Below are 14,747 nucleotides of genomic sequence, written 5' to 3'. Positions count from 1 at the left end.
TTGTTGTCTTAATTGTTACACAACTTTCAACACAAATTAAACTATGTTTGCAGACAATGTTATATTTCAGACATACATTGAAGTTACAATCTGCAATTTTTATTCAAGTCATAATGTCTTTCTTAAGATAAAGCAGCAGTTTGGGAACCTGTTTGTCGTAGTGGCTGGATCACAAGCCCCGTGCACAGAGGCTGTAATCCTCACACAGGCAGCCTGGGTTCGATTTCAACCTGCGGCCCCTTTCCAGTATGTCAATTCCCACCCTGTTTCCCATTTTCCTACTTAATCCACTGTCATATCCTCTCTAAAAAAGGCATAAACACCCCAAAATTAAAAAAATCCAAACAGTTGAAGCAGCAATTAACAAAAGCTAACTTAAGCAGGGTACACACTACAAGAAAATCAGAACAGTTTGTGCATTGTAGCTTCCTGAAGTTCACCATGTTTGGATCTGAGTGTTGTTGTTCAGAATCTGTTTGCGTGTGGTGTACTGTTGGTCATATTGTGGCCATCCACACACTATAGGGGCAAAACTATTAATTTTTCTATCGTGTGGGGTCTCTTACGCTTTCAACATCTGTTCAGATTTTTAAATATTTTAGTGTGGGCCAGCCTTTAAACAGTTTGCCGCTTCCATCTTCACTGTTCAAATTTGTATGAATAAGATCATTGATTTTTGAGGGGTTTGCAAATTATTGGAAACATTTAAAATAACGAGCACACAACTCAAAAAATACAATTTGAGTCCACATATGTCAAGTCTGTTTTTGATATTTAAAGGAAATGTTAAATGTTATATCTTTTATACAAGACTTCAGAGTCGTCTTTAAATTCAGACTGTTTTATCTCTATAAACACACAAGTTATTCAAACTACAGGCCCCTAGATACTGACAACATAGAGTTTTTAGGCACGGCAATATGATGTATCACACATTTAATTTAGTGCATATTCATGCTTTTATGAGCAGCAGACTTCTACAAAATGGTCAAATCAAAGCAGCAAAGCCCAAGATAACCCCTCATTTTTTGCCCTTACACAGCCAATTTGTGACACAGGCTCTGTGTCAAAAGACTAATTTTCAAGCCCAGGCTGAGATACTCCAGGGATGTCACTTGAAGAAATATTTTCCGGCTCCCTCGAGGGCGACAAAAAAACCTTACAGAGCCGTTTTCACAAGCTGTGGAGTACTTTATGTTACAAGTCATTTAAATTTGCATTGGTAATTGTTTGTGTGTCCCCTTTGAGTATGAACTGGTAGTGTTTATGTAAGCAAAATGTTTGAAGTATGCATGTGCTTTTGGGATAACTGTGGTAAAATGGTCTGATCATTGTGTAACGTCATAACTGTGCTCAAAAGTTCAACCACTTCCCTCTCCATGTGCTCCCCCCCTTCTCTCTCTCTCTCTCTCTCTCTCTCTCTCTCTCTCTCTCTCTCTCTCTCTCTCTCTCTCTCTCTCTCTGTGTGTGTGTGAAGGACATGTGGTTGATTGATGGTGGTCCAGCAGTTTGTTAAGAGGCTCCAGGTGGAAAGCTGTTATCAGCTGTAGGCCACAAGATTACCTCCAGCAGCTTTCTGCTCCAACTTTTCCCTCCTAAATCCCTCCATTCACAAGCTGCTCCCAAGGCACACACAACCTACCCCCCCTCTCTCCCACCACCACCGCAGACATGCACAAACACACATACATTCACCGAGGCTGACACACACCAATGCAGACACTTTCACTCATACATCCAAGGACACAGCTTCAGGTTCTTGCACAGGAAACACATACATGCAGAAATACAGATGGCAACACGCACCCACAGAACAGATTTTTTTTCATTTGATATTTCCCACCATATTTCACTCCCTCCTTTGCCTTTTTCCATCTTCTTTTATTCCATGTTCGTCCTTTAAGTCAACACTTTAAGTCAACGAAGCAAAGCCGGTTGTTGACTCAAAAAGACCTCTGACTGTCGCTCTTTGCTCCTACTCTCTCTGTGTTGACCATTGGATTCAATCCACCTTCCCTGTTTGTGTCATTCCGTCTGATATCAAGCTGCTTAAGCTGCTGAAACATAATAGAGAGTACTTTCTGCTCACTCTTCAGCACTTTTTACAAAAATTAGAAGATGTCTGTTAGTATCTATAAATCCTGGACAGCAGCCACAGCGAGAAATGGTGTAGACAGATTTTTCGCCTCAAGGTTGCTTCAAGTGACAAAATAAATGAAGACAATATTTACATTGTGTCACTTGTTGACTATTGAGTGCGAATTCAGGCCAAAAGCTAAGTGAATATTAGCCCCTCCCATATGTCGACGTGAGAGCACATTCATGACTTGGCCCAGAGGACATTTCTCTGACGGAAACCAACGATCTGTTTGAGGAATCTGAGGAGTGCCTGTTAATCAGTGAGTCTCAGTTTCACTGTGAATAGTAAGTCAAATGGAGGCTGCACTGTGGCTTATGACAGCCGTACGAACCTGAACCAGAAAGAGATTTTCTAATGATTTATTTGGAATTAACGGTTCAAAGTTTTGCAGTAAGACAAGAACACTTTTTAAATGATTGTTTGCTCAATGAAGATAGGATCACTCAATTTTAGTTCATTCAAGGAAGTCAAGAACATCTGAATCCTGAACAGATTTTGTGCTTATTTGAGCAAATTATCTCTAGAGTTATAATTTTGGAACCCTTGTCAATATGCAAGAGACTAAGAGAGTAATGCAAAATTCTCCTCCTTCAAAAAGACTGTTGATAATTTGCATGTCTTCTTGGATATTTGTATGGTGAAAAATACCTTATTAAATTCATCAATCATTATCAAAAGCATATTGAAAATTTCTTCCACAGAACCGGCAACCCTTATCAGTCAAGTTACTTTCACTGTTCTTATCTCCATGTCATTTTTCACAAGTCATCCCTGGCACTTACTTTTGACTTACAGTTCATCTTATTTGGATTTACTGTACAGTCCTCACATAATGTCAGTCCCAGCCTTGAGGAAGTGAAGATGGAGAGGCCAATGGGAGTGAAAGCAGTGTGTATGAGAGCTGGGGTAGGTTAAGAGAGAGCGAGCCACTGTGCTGGCAGAGACACAGTGGCCTTTGCAGGCTTCTAAAGGACATAATGCAGGTCTGCGGAGGACAGCAGCAAGATGGATCTGAGGCTATTATGACAAAGACAAAGGAGATGAAGGCAGCCAGGTTGAGAGACAAAAGTGTTCTAAAGTCAGAGGTAATACTGTATGAAGGTGAGTGACAGTGTCAGAGGACGGACAGGCTGCAGTGCTTCAGTATTTAAAGGAAAACGTATGACATAAAAGATGTAGAGCGACAAGCCACAAATTACTGTAAATCTTTCAAGCTGGGAGGATATTTTTCAACATCAGATTTGGTGTAAGGACTCAAGAAGATGTTTAGTTAGCAGGGGAAACAAATGACCATTTAGTGACTTGGCACAACATAATTTAGATGTCTGTGTGTCACGCTAAAATTTGTCAGATAATGTGCACCATTGAAAAAGCTACTGACAGCTACACACATTGACATCTCACTCTGTGAGAGCTTTTACAACCATTTACCCACAATTTAGAGACAATTACAGCTGGATACGTGGATAAATATTGCACACTATATGCTATATTTTCAAGTTAGTTGGGTATGAATTTGTGGCCATGTTTCTGCCAGGCTAGCAGTGTGGCTATCGTGTTAGCAATGTCAGTATGTGAGTCATTGTGGTTCCCTACCTTGGACCAGAGTGAAATATTTCGACAGCTATTGACAACTGCCAGGAAATCTAACCCCATATGTTTATGGCACCCAAAGTATCTACTTTGTCTTTGGTGACCATGGCAGCAGTATAATTATTGGCGTATTTATAATCTGATGTTAGCTGTTAGATCTAAGGACAGCTGTGCAAAGGTAGAGCCTCAAAAATAGAACTGTACCTCCTGTCTTTGCCTTTCAGTTCTACCTCCCATTGGTAACAAGAGCAGTTCTTATTTTCCTGGCTGATATGGGCTTGTTTTGAGTACTGTCAAAGGGTAATGATGCTAACATTTGCCCTCTGTAGACTGTCTCATCCGAAGAGGCACCACACAAAGGCAACTTGGGAGGCCACATCCATCAAAGGAATCCATCCCTAAGTGGGACAGACTCTGTATCCATCCTGCTCGCTCTCATTTGCATGCTGTCCACCCGACGACCACTCATTGCATCGTGGCACTTCTGGGTCAGCCTTCTATCACCACAGCAGGCCGCGGTTCAAACTTAGAGAAGGACTGAACACAAGGAGGGAACAGACAACGAGAGACGAAATAAAAAAGCAGAAAAAGACGAGAGATCGAGCGAGACAGAGACAGAGGATGGATGAAGTGAGGAGAGGAGACATACGGACAGACACAGTCCAACAGACGGGGAGCTATGGGGACATTTGGAGAATACATGAGGCAGTTATGAACCTATTTGGTTTCTTCTACAGGAGCACCCGAGTGTCACTAATGGCAAAGTAGGGGCTGGTAAACACATTTGTGTGACGGCACGACACCACCGAAAAACAAATTAAACTCTCTTCTCACATTTCACACTCACTCAACCCTTTTCTCTCTATCTCCCTCAATTACTCATTTCTTGCAATTCTAGTTTCTCCACCTCCTTCTCAGTCTCTTTGTCTGAACCTCTCCATTTTATCCTGTCCTCCTGTCCTCCTGTCTTCTTGTCACCTTCTCCTCATTCATTCCTCAGCCCTAGGTCCCTGCTTACTCATTTCCTTTCCTCTGTTTACACCCAAAAATGAAAAACAGGGCCATATGTGCGGGGACAGCTAGCAGAATTGCGCTCCTGATGCTCCTGCTGAGGCAGTTAAGCGTCTCTCCGCAGGCTGCGCCCACTCCAGCCCTGCCCAGGACATGTGGACAAGTTGGCAAGCAGAGAGGTGCAGAACAACACGGTGGCTGCTTTCTGGCTGGGTGTAAGTGCGATGAGACCATGAGTGTAATGAAGCTTCTGGGTCCTTGTATAGGCTCGCTACTCCGTGTACAATAGCTGTCTGAGCTGCTGGTGCAGAACTGAATGAGAGGTGTGAGTGCTTCTTTTGCAGAAGGATAAAAGATCATGAGATTTATTAGGAGATCTGTGCATATAAAGATTTCTCAAATGAGGATTGGCATGGCCTGTGTCCATGTGCTCATAAATACACGCTCTCTATATTTTAAATGAAAGAGAACCAAAAATTGCTCATTTGAGGCCTTTAACTTGCTTTAAACTGGCCCTTACTGCATCTTCAAATTAATCCTTTCCTCAGCCACTAGATGTAAAACTGCTTCAAAGTGGAATTTTACTTTGGAAAAAAAGCATAAAAGCTAGTGTTAGCCTCTCCGGAGACGTCGTCCCCTCTTCACAACCTCAACTTGGGTTGAAGTAACACACAGCTTACCTCCTTCTGACCTTTATTTCAGGAGAGATTTACGCCCATGTGTGCATGTGTCACTTCTCCTCACAGTCATTGCATGCTGTCCTTCAACATATCGATTGGAGAATAACGTGTTCTTTCTTTCCTGCCTTCAAAGAGGTCAGAGCACACAAGCCTAATTTGTTTGACACTGAAAAGCACTGCTAATATATCCCCTGACCCCTGAAACAGCAGAGGGTAATTTAGTGTCTGACATCACACTGTCTTCAAGTTATTTTTTAGAGACTTATCTGATTTATTTGATGGGTACTGGTGACTTCAAAGATCAGACGCTACAGACACTGTAACTGGAACAGTATTAATAAAGACATGACTGTGACACCAGAAGCCATAAAGACTTTCATGTAAATATACCTTATGAGTGTTGAAGTAAAGCTGTCCCACTGACTCAGAGCAAGCAGTACACATACATTTTATGTTTTTCATGCATTATTATCAGCAATGAGTTGATGTTCGGTTGGTCACTCCTCAACCTTTATGGTACCAAAATACTCCATTCACATCTTCCCAACAAAACACATTTAAAAACAAAGGGGGACACCATTTTAGCCAGCAAAAACCATACCTGGTCTACTTGGCTGGCCTCTGGTATACTCACCTAAATTTCACAACATCTCAGCAAACAACTTTAACAACACCTTGCAACGCCAAGGTGTCAGCAGCACTGTTGCCAATCAAACACAAGAAAAAACACATAATCCGACTCAACACTCATTTACCCCAACCCTTGAACGGACAACTTTTACTTTTAACTCAATTGTAAGTGTCCCTACCGCTGGCTTTGACTCTCCCAGCTGTTGTTTATGACCACATCTGTATATTTTAGATACGCCCCTGTGTGCAGTGTGAGGCTGTTCCTCCCAGACACAGCTTTCCAAATGGCAGAACTTTTTCTTAGACCAAAAACACGTTAAAGACAGAATAAATACCATTTCACAATTATTCTATTTTACCATTTGTTTCCTTTACCAAAGGGTCTCCAAGTTTAACACTCTTGAACAGTTTACTCTTTTATTATTTGTATTATTTACCTTCAACATCCAAAATTTTAAATATTTTCTCCCGCATTTTGGGGTTTGAATAACTTCTGTCAGGAGGATTGTAGGAATATAGATCAGTAAATGCACTTTTGCTGGAATGTCATAGCCAGAAAGAAACAAGTTAAGGCTGAAAGTTAGCAATGATGGCATTAAAGTGACACAGCTAAGAAAAGAACCTGAACACTGTAGTATTGTCACTTGTCCAGAACAACCCCTTATATTTCACGTAAACTGATACACTGTAATTATTATTACATATTCAAATTGCTTTTTGACTTAATTTCAGAAGGAGACTGAGTGCTCTTTTTAAAAAATGTAGGGAGGGGTGTCATTGGTCTCGCAGTCTAAGCACACAGCCCATATACAAAGGCTATGCTTGTTGCAGTGTTCCCATGTTCAACTCCCGGCCTCAACCATTTGCTGCATGTCTTCCCCCACTCTCGGCTCCCTGCGTTCCCTGTCACTCTTCAGCCGCCCTATCCATTAAAGGCCAAAATGCCAGAAAAAAAATATAACTATAAAAAAAAATGGAGAGAAAAGGCTCCAGATCCCTCCATCAAAACTGCGCAGTGAGAAAGTGAAGCTGCAGCAGGTGGTAGTGAACAGAAGGTATCTCATTTTGGAGTTGGATGTGGCCCCGAATACCTGGAATCTGGTGCCTTACTTTTATGCCACTTCTTACAAAAAACGAGTGTAGTCTGGACAGCTCATATCTCGATCGGAAGACACACTGTATGGGGGGTGAATTTTTTCATAACATTCCATTATGAGAAGCATAGCTGAACTGATTGACAGGTGGGAACATTAGCTGTTGGCTAGGAGGCTCAAAGCCCGCCTCTTTACCTCCCAATAGCTCTACAGAAGTTAGGTCGAGTTCAGCATTTCCAATGTGGCACCCACCAACTTTTGGCTTCAAAACAATCTATGTGAGACGGGCAAGAAAAGTTATTATGATTGAAACAAAGTTTGAACATGATCATGGCTTTCTGAAATTACTTTTATGACTTTCCTTGTAAATAAATTCACTGTGATATTTTTATTTGTTCACCTGACAATTTCAAACCTTTAATGTAACGCACTTTGTTTGTATTTTTCAAATAATATATGCTGTTGGGTTATTTATTCCTTAAGAGACTAATCAACCTAATGTTATCCAGCGTAAAATCATATCCTCAAGCAAAACCAGTCTACGATACTATTGAACATTATAATACAGCTCAAGTGCTCAATGAAGCCCTGTTTTGACACCACATTACGCTAATGCTGACAGTGTGACACGACTGCTATTAGCTCTTCATCCAATCTCCCTCTCCTCACTCATCCCCTCTCTCCCTCTCCCCCCTCACATCACACCCGGCACGCTTTCTGTTATCAGGAAAGGTGTCAGAAGAATGTGCTTAACACTTGCAGCGAGTAAGTGAGTGTGTGTGTGTGTGTGTGTGTGTGTGTGTGTGTGTGTGTGAGTGTGAGTGTGAGTGTGTGTGTGTGTGTGTGTGTGTGTGTGTGTGTGTGTGTGTGTGTGTCCATAGTTAGTGAGGTGACACTTTGGATCGACCATGCGCTAATACAAGGGCTGGTGTCGGTGTGTAAGGGGGGTGCACGGGTCACTAAGTCACTAACTACTGCTGAGGGAAAGCCAGTAGGGGGTTGGTGATGTTTACAGGAGTCCCCTCTAACACCTTTACTGAGCTAACAGTGTGCATGTGTGTGTGTGATTGGCCAGTGTGTGCGTACTAACCTCTTTCCAGGACTTTAAGTCTTCCGAGGAACATTAGTAGCAGACCAGAACTCCTCCATCTGCCACAGAAACGTCCTTTTACTCTTTTTTTCTCTCCTTGTTTAATCATGTCTAAGCTTCTTTTCCTCCTATTCCTCAGTGTATCAGTTTCCAATCAGTGGATTTATTTCTTTTCTTTGCCTCTGAGGTCTCTTTCCAAAATGGTTCAGCCACTACGGCCGGGGCACACTTTCACTTTGTAATACTTTCATTTAAACTTAAATATCGGTATAAAGTAAAACAATCCCAGTATGTGTAAGAGCTTTCTTTGTTTCTTCCCATCTTTCTCTCCAAATATTTGCCTTTCTCACCATTTCTGTTTTCCCCTCACTCTCTTTCACACATGCACGCCCCTGCCTCCGACGTGGGGAAATAGTAAAACCTAACACAATAAACGTTATCACAACAGCCACTGAATTCAGAGAGATAAGAAATTCATTAGGCGCCAGCTTGCTAATGACGTGCAAAGAGATGAAATTATGGCAAGGACGAAAAGGGTGTAAGGGACGGGAGGAAGGAGGGGTAGAGGAGGAGGTGAATGACAAAGGATGTGCAGGAGAAAAAAAACATTCCCCAGGATGGCACACACACAGTATCATAGAGTGCCAGAGCGATTGGCTTGTGACCTCTGCCAGTGGGAGAATTAAACGAGGCCTCATTCATATGACAACACAGTTTGCCCTTTTTCATTCTTTCTGAGTTTGAGCTTTTTTTCCGTCTTCTCATTGATATCACTCTGCACACATCGCCAGGAATGTGAAGTTGAAAGTCAAAAGCAAGCGCTTACATTCTCTTACTTGACTTAATATAGTAACATGCTACTCAAATTTGATTTCAAGGCAGGCCTCCTTTAACAAATAATGAAAGTTTGCATCCTTTTCCCATGACACATCATGAGCAAAAGCAGGTGAAAAAAAATCAGGGTTGTTTCATGTTAAGGCCTATGTCGGGAACAAACCACTACAGGTCCATATGCAGCACATCAAAATAGACTACCATAATCCAAATGTCAGTGGCTCTGCATGCTCAACATTACCCCTCACACACACACACACACACACACACACACGCACACACATATGCACACACATCTGCCATCTGCCCGTTCTGCCCCGTGTTATACCCCCTCTGCCCCGCTCTGGATTACCCCCTCAGTATTTACATCTTGCAAATCCAGCCGGCAGCCTCTGATAGGGGCCATCTGTAATCTGAAGGTTATATTTCTAGCATGGGTGTGTATTTGAGTGTGTATGTGTGTGTTGTTGTTGTTGTGTATGTATGGGTCTGTAATTTGTTCCCGCTCAGCGCAGGGACAGTATCAGCGTCCGCGACATCTGTTCAACACAGGGCCTACACAGCAGAGCTGAGCGCATCATGTGCACCGAGCAGCAGAGGGATGATGCAGTCTCTTGCTCACACGCACACGAGGACACACATATGTATATGCATCTCTCTCTCTCACACACACACACACGCACACACGCACGCACAGGGACACACACACACACACACACACACCACACACACACACACACACACACACACATTCAAGTGCTTGCTTCCAGTTTTTCATGATTTCAATGATTTTGCTTCCTTTCTCATTGCGATCCATATCTAAAGTTTGTTCATACTGGCAAAGTTTTTTCCCTATTCAAACCAAACTCAATAATCTGTGCAGATCAGTAACACTTTTTAGCAAGTAACGTCTGTCAATAGAAGGTTTCAAAGAAAGCAACCCCAAGAGGGCATCAAAACCTAAACTCAAAAAACATAATAGGTCAATTGTCAGTAACTCCTAAAATGACATATATGCATCACTGTCAGGAAGTACCAGTGATAACTTGTGGACAAACACAAAATAGTATGTTAAATTTAGTGAACCAGTCACATTTTTTTAATATTTAGGGACAAGAAATATGGTTCAATGAAAGATTTTGGATTATTATTGGCATGAGCATTATGGTTTTATTTGATAATCTACAGTATGTTTGTATTTTCCAATAAGTTTGACTTCAAGGCATTTAAAAAAAATTGTGTTTGTTTGACCAGGATGATATATTAAAATGTCTTATACTATGGAGTCCTGGCTGAGACAGCAGCACACAAAGCTTCATACAAAGAATTATCACAGACTTCAACATGCAGTAATCACACAAATGAACAAATAAGCATCATTTAGCATCCAAAAATAAGCCTAATTTGATCAGATGTTGCATAATCCTGGTTTTAAAATCACCCAAGCTAATAAATAAATGCAGTTTAAGGTGACTCTTTAGCTCAGAAGGAGATGACCATGCAAATACGTTAAAGCACTTTTACCAAAGACATCACAAGTTGGAGGCCACATGGCGACAGCCTCTGACAGTTTCAGGAGCCAGTTGTGAACACAGAGAAGGAGGCAGTTCATCAATCAGAATTAGAATCAGAGATCCTTTATTTATCCCAGGGGGGAAAATTCAGTCATTACAGTTGCTCTATACACAATAAGTTATACAAATACAATAATAAGCTATGTAGAAAATAAATACATGGTTGAAGTCCCCGGAGATCAAGAAGAGGGCACTCTGGTGGTCTGTCTGGAGTCTGGCTATGGCGGCGTTGAGAACGTTGGACGTATAACATTGCCTTGTTAAGGAAGATGTACCAATATTCCAATCACATAGAAGACATAATGATTTGCGTGGGAACCCGAAGACAAACCGCAATGCAGCATGGACATAGTCACTGGGATGTCACCTGAAGAGATGTTTGGAAGCCCACTTATGGCAGTTACCTCAACCTGGCTTTCAACAAACCAAGACAAAATTAAGAGGTGGAGCAGAGCATTATGCAAATTGATGTTTAAGGTTCAGCCTCCATATTATCTTAAAAGGTGTGTTGTTAAAAAAAATCACTACCCTGCACAGTATGTACAAGTAAATAGATGAACCACATCCTGACACCAATATTTGAAGCAGTCAGTAAACATGTTCTGAGACTGCTGCCCCCTCGACCCCGACCAGATAAGCGGAGGAAGATGGATAGCTCCACAGCAGTTAGGTTGAGTTCAGCATTTCCAATAAGTTCCCGCCGACGATTGGCTTCAAAACAGCGCTTCAAAAACAGATGGGTGACGTCACTGATGCTACGGCCATTATTTATACAGTCTATGGTCAAGACAACCTGTTTTGAACTCAGTCAAGTTAAACTATTGTACTGATGCTATGTTGACCAATATTGGTTAAACATACACCTAAAAGACGTCTGATTTCAAAGAGGAAAGGAACCCATATTCCCGTTATATAACTCACTGGTAACATTGCTAAGACCCCATCTATTTGTAAATACCTGCATCCATTAAAACTTCTGCTTTTGGTTTAAAATGGGCTTCTTTTCAGCATTTAAACAGGCCCAATCTGAACTGAAAAGACTCCTGAAGGAGTCATCTGGGATATTATTATACACTGTAAGGAGCTCCAGAAGTCCTTACACAACTGTTTCCACAACAATTTATATCACGTAGTAAAGTTTGTTCATTTGGATGGTAGCAGAGCTTCTATGTTGATGAACATGCGTGTTTAAGTAAGTGTGCTGGTGTGGATATGAGCACAAATATCACACAATCGTACCCATCTGTGTGTGGTCATCCGCAAAGAATTCATCTTTTTTTCCACCCAGAGAGACGCCACAGCACGCGAGGGGGGGGCTCTGGGTTTGAATAGCCAGTATTTCTCGCCAATGATGACAACAATCCAAGTGGGATCCACACAGAGACAGAGAACAAAAAAGACTGAAATGAATTTACAGCTCGCCTGTTGGGGGACGGATGTGCCGAAGATGAAGTGATGATCATCTCCGCTCGCTGCTAAAATGAAATATGATGGCAAGGGAGCTCAGTGCCATTTCCTGCCTGGCACAGGAAGCGCCCATCTGGAGTTGAGTGCTGTCTGTCCTCTGCTGATGTGTTGTAATAGCTCTTGTCACTGCTGTTTTCTGCTCAGTGCTGTTTTATTTCTGCAGCAGCAAACAGGTCAGCTGAGGGAGAGACAAATATGAGGTTCATAGTTTAAGGTGCTGTTTGGTTTGTAGAGGAGAGGACTTGATAAAATGGACAATAAGTGTGTGAGTGTTTTTTTGTGTGTGAGTGTGGGGGGGGGCTGTAGGAGGAAGAGCAGTGAGAAGCATGCTGGCAGCTGCCCGTACGACTGTCACATCCCACCGCCCGCCAGAAAAGCAGAAGGAAGCCACTCGTCATCACCATGACAAGCAGCGCGTGACGAGAGGAGGGAGGAAACGTATCCATCAAAAAATGATGCAAGGATGAGTGCACTCCTTCATCTTTTTTCTCTCTAACACACATACACACATACACACACACAAAGCCTTCATATTTCATTTAAGTCATCAAAAAGAACTGTCTCAAAGAGGAAATCTCTCACTGTATCTCATGTTTCCCCCTCTCAGCATCATGATAACGTGTTTTCCCCAAAGTGACTGTACCCCTCCCCCCATAGGAGTGATGTTCAGAACACATACACAAACTAAGAGCACAAGTGAAGGGAGACAGCAACTCAAGTGTGAAAACACCGAAGAGCCAAACATGCTGAGGGCTGGTTGTGCTGTAGACAAAAGCAAGAATTCATTGAAAGGAAAATATTAACCTATAAACCAGAAAATAGTCTCCTGATACTCCAAGATTCTTACACTTAAACTTCACCAAAGACTGGGGTTATGTGTGAGGTGCCATGCATATATAAATACACTCAATATTTATCCAGGGACATTTTCAAGCTTTCCGATTCAGTGGAAAATAATTGATGAATTTGTCATTAGGTTTGCTGTGATTCACCTGCAGGAACATGACCTGTAGTCATTCATATCAAGCAAGTAAATTTCCAGACTGATGATTGGGGAGCCAAGACGAAAAAGTCTGAAGAGGCTTTGCATCATGAGCAAATAGAGAGGCCTGGAATTGTGAGATCTGAGCACCACCCAGTGGTCGATAACTGTATGTGTTCATTTAAAGCTGTTACTAAGTAGAAACACAGATGTAAGTCTGTAGCTGTGCAGGAAAATTGAAAATACCTCATTGAGTGTCTGCCTGTCCAAAATATTCAATTTCACATTTAAAGCAGATACAATACATATTTATCTTAAGCTCCTGTGGGGATTTTTTTCATTCTGCTTACAAATAAGACTGAAAATAATATTGAAGACCTTCAAAAGCAAACAAGACCAGCAGCACCAAGATTGAATAAATATATTATATATATTGTTATTATTGATGTCTAAAACTGCTGGCAGAGAGTAGGTGTGGGTCCATTTAATTACCTGCATGATATGGAAACGGCCTGTTTTTACTATAGACTGTATAAAACATGGTGATAGTCTCTGTGATGTCACCCATTGGTTCCCAAGGAGGAGTGCCATATTTTTGGTCCACCTTTCAAGAAGCAAAGAAGTGGACTTAAGCCTCCTGGCTAACTGCTACAATGTGCCCACCTGGCAGTTACTAATCATGCATAATTATGCAAAACTTGTGGCCTGCATATATTTTTATGAGTTATATAAAGATAACCTCCCACAGTGTGTACAAATAGAGAAATTTGCTGTGTAGACCAAAACCATTGTTGTACTAAGCTGGAAGCATAAATGGGCACTTTGACTTTCTGATGGGGTCCTCTTTTTGGAGCAAGCCTCCAGTGGACACTCAAGGAACTGCAGGTTTTTACCACTTCCACATTGATTTTATATTTAACACCAGAAGTTACCTCTTGGTTTTTACCCTTTCCATAGCAGAGGTTACCAATGGGAGAAATATTTCAGTGTTAAAATAAGGCAGGGTGAGAATTGCAACTTAACTTGTACTGGACACAATAAGCTAAGGGATCCCAGGTACCACTTTGTTCACAGGGGGCACCTAAATGAACACAGACTGAACATTCTTCTAGTTGCATACAATCGATCTACCCCCAGCGCTACAAAGCTAATAGTGAGTTGTTGTTTTTTTTCCAAACATTCTATTGTTATACAGCCTCCATTTTTATCGTGTCTCTCTCATAGTGCTGCTCTCAGTTGAAAGCTCTAAAAATGTTATACTATACTTCCTGCCCAGCACTAAATAACACACAGGGAAAAGTCAAGAGATTATCATCAGCTTGCATCTGACATTTCCCTCAGGAAATTCAGAAGTAAAAGAAGATAATGAAAAAACCTTAATATTGCACTTGCATTCATCAAGTTGCCCTTAACACTTTCCCAAGGGGAATGAAACTTTCAGTTAACAAGTTCACCATATAACCTTTAAATGTGATATGTCAGTGTTATGCCAGCAAATTGTGTCAGCTTTCCCCAAACAGCAGATGTAAACCTAAACTTGAGGAATTAAATCAAGACTTTTAATGGAAGAAAGAACACTCTGTCCTCATCTTACTAATAAAAAGCCTGTCAATGTAGCACACAGTACTTTAACACACTGTCCCCTTACAAAA

This window comes from Notolabrus celidotus, chromosome 22 (genome assembly GCF_009762535.1).
Source record: "Notolabrus celidotus isolate fNotCel1 chromosome 22, fNotCel1.pri, whole genome shotgun sequence".
NCBI classification, from domain to species: Eukaryota; Metazoa; Chordata; class Actinopteri; order Labriformes; family Labridae; genus Notolabrus; species Notolabrus celidotus.
This window is presented reverse-complemented; position numbering follows the sequence as displayed.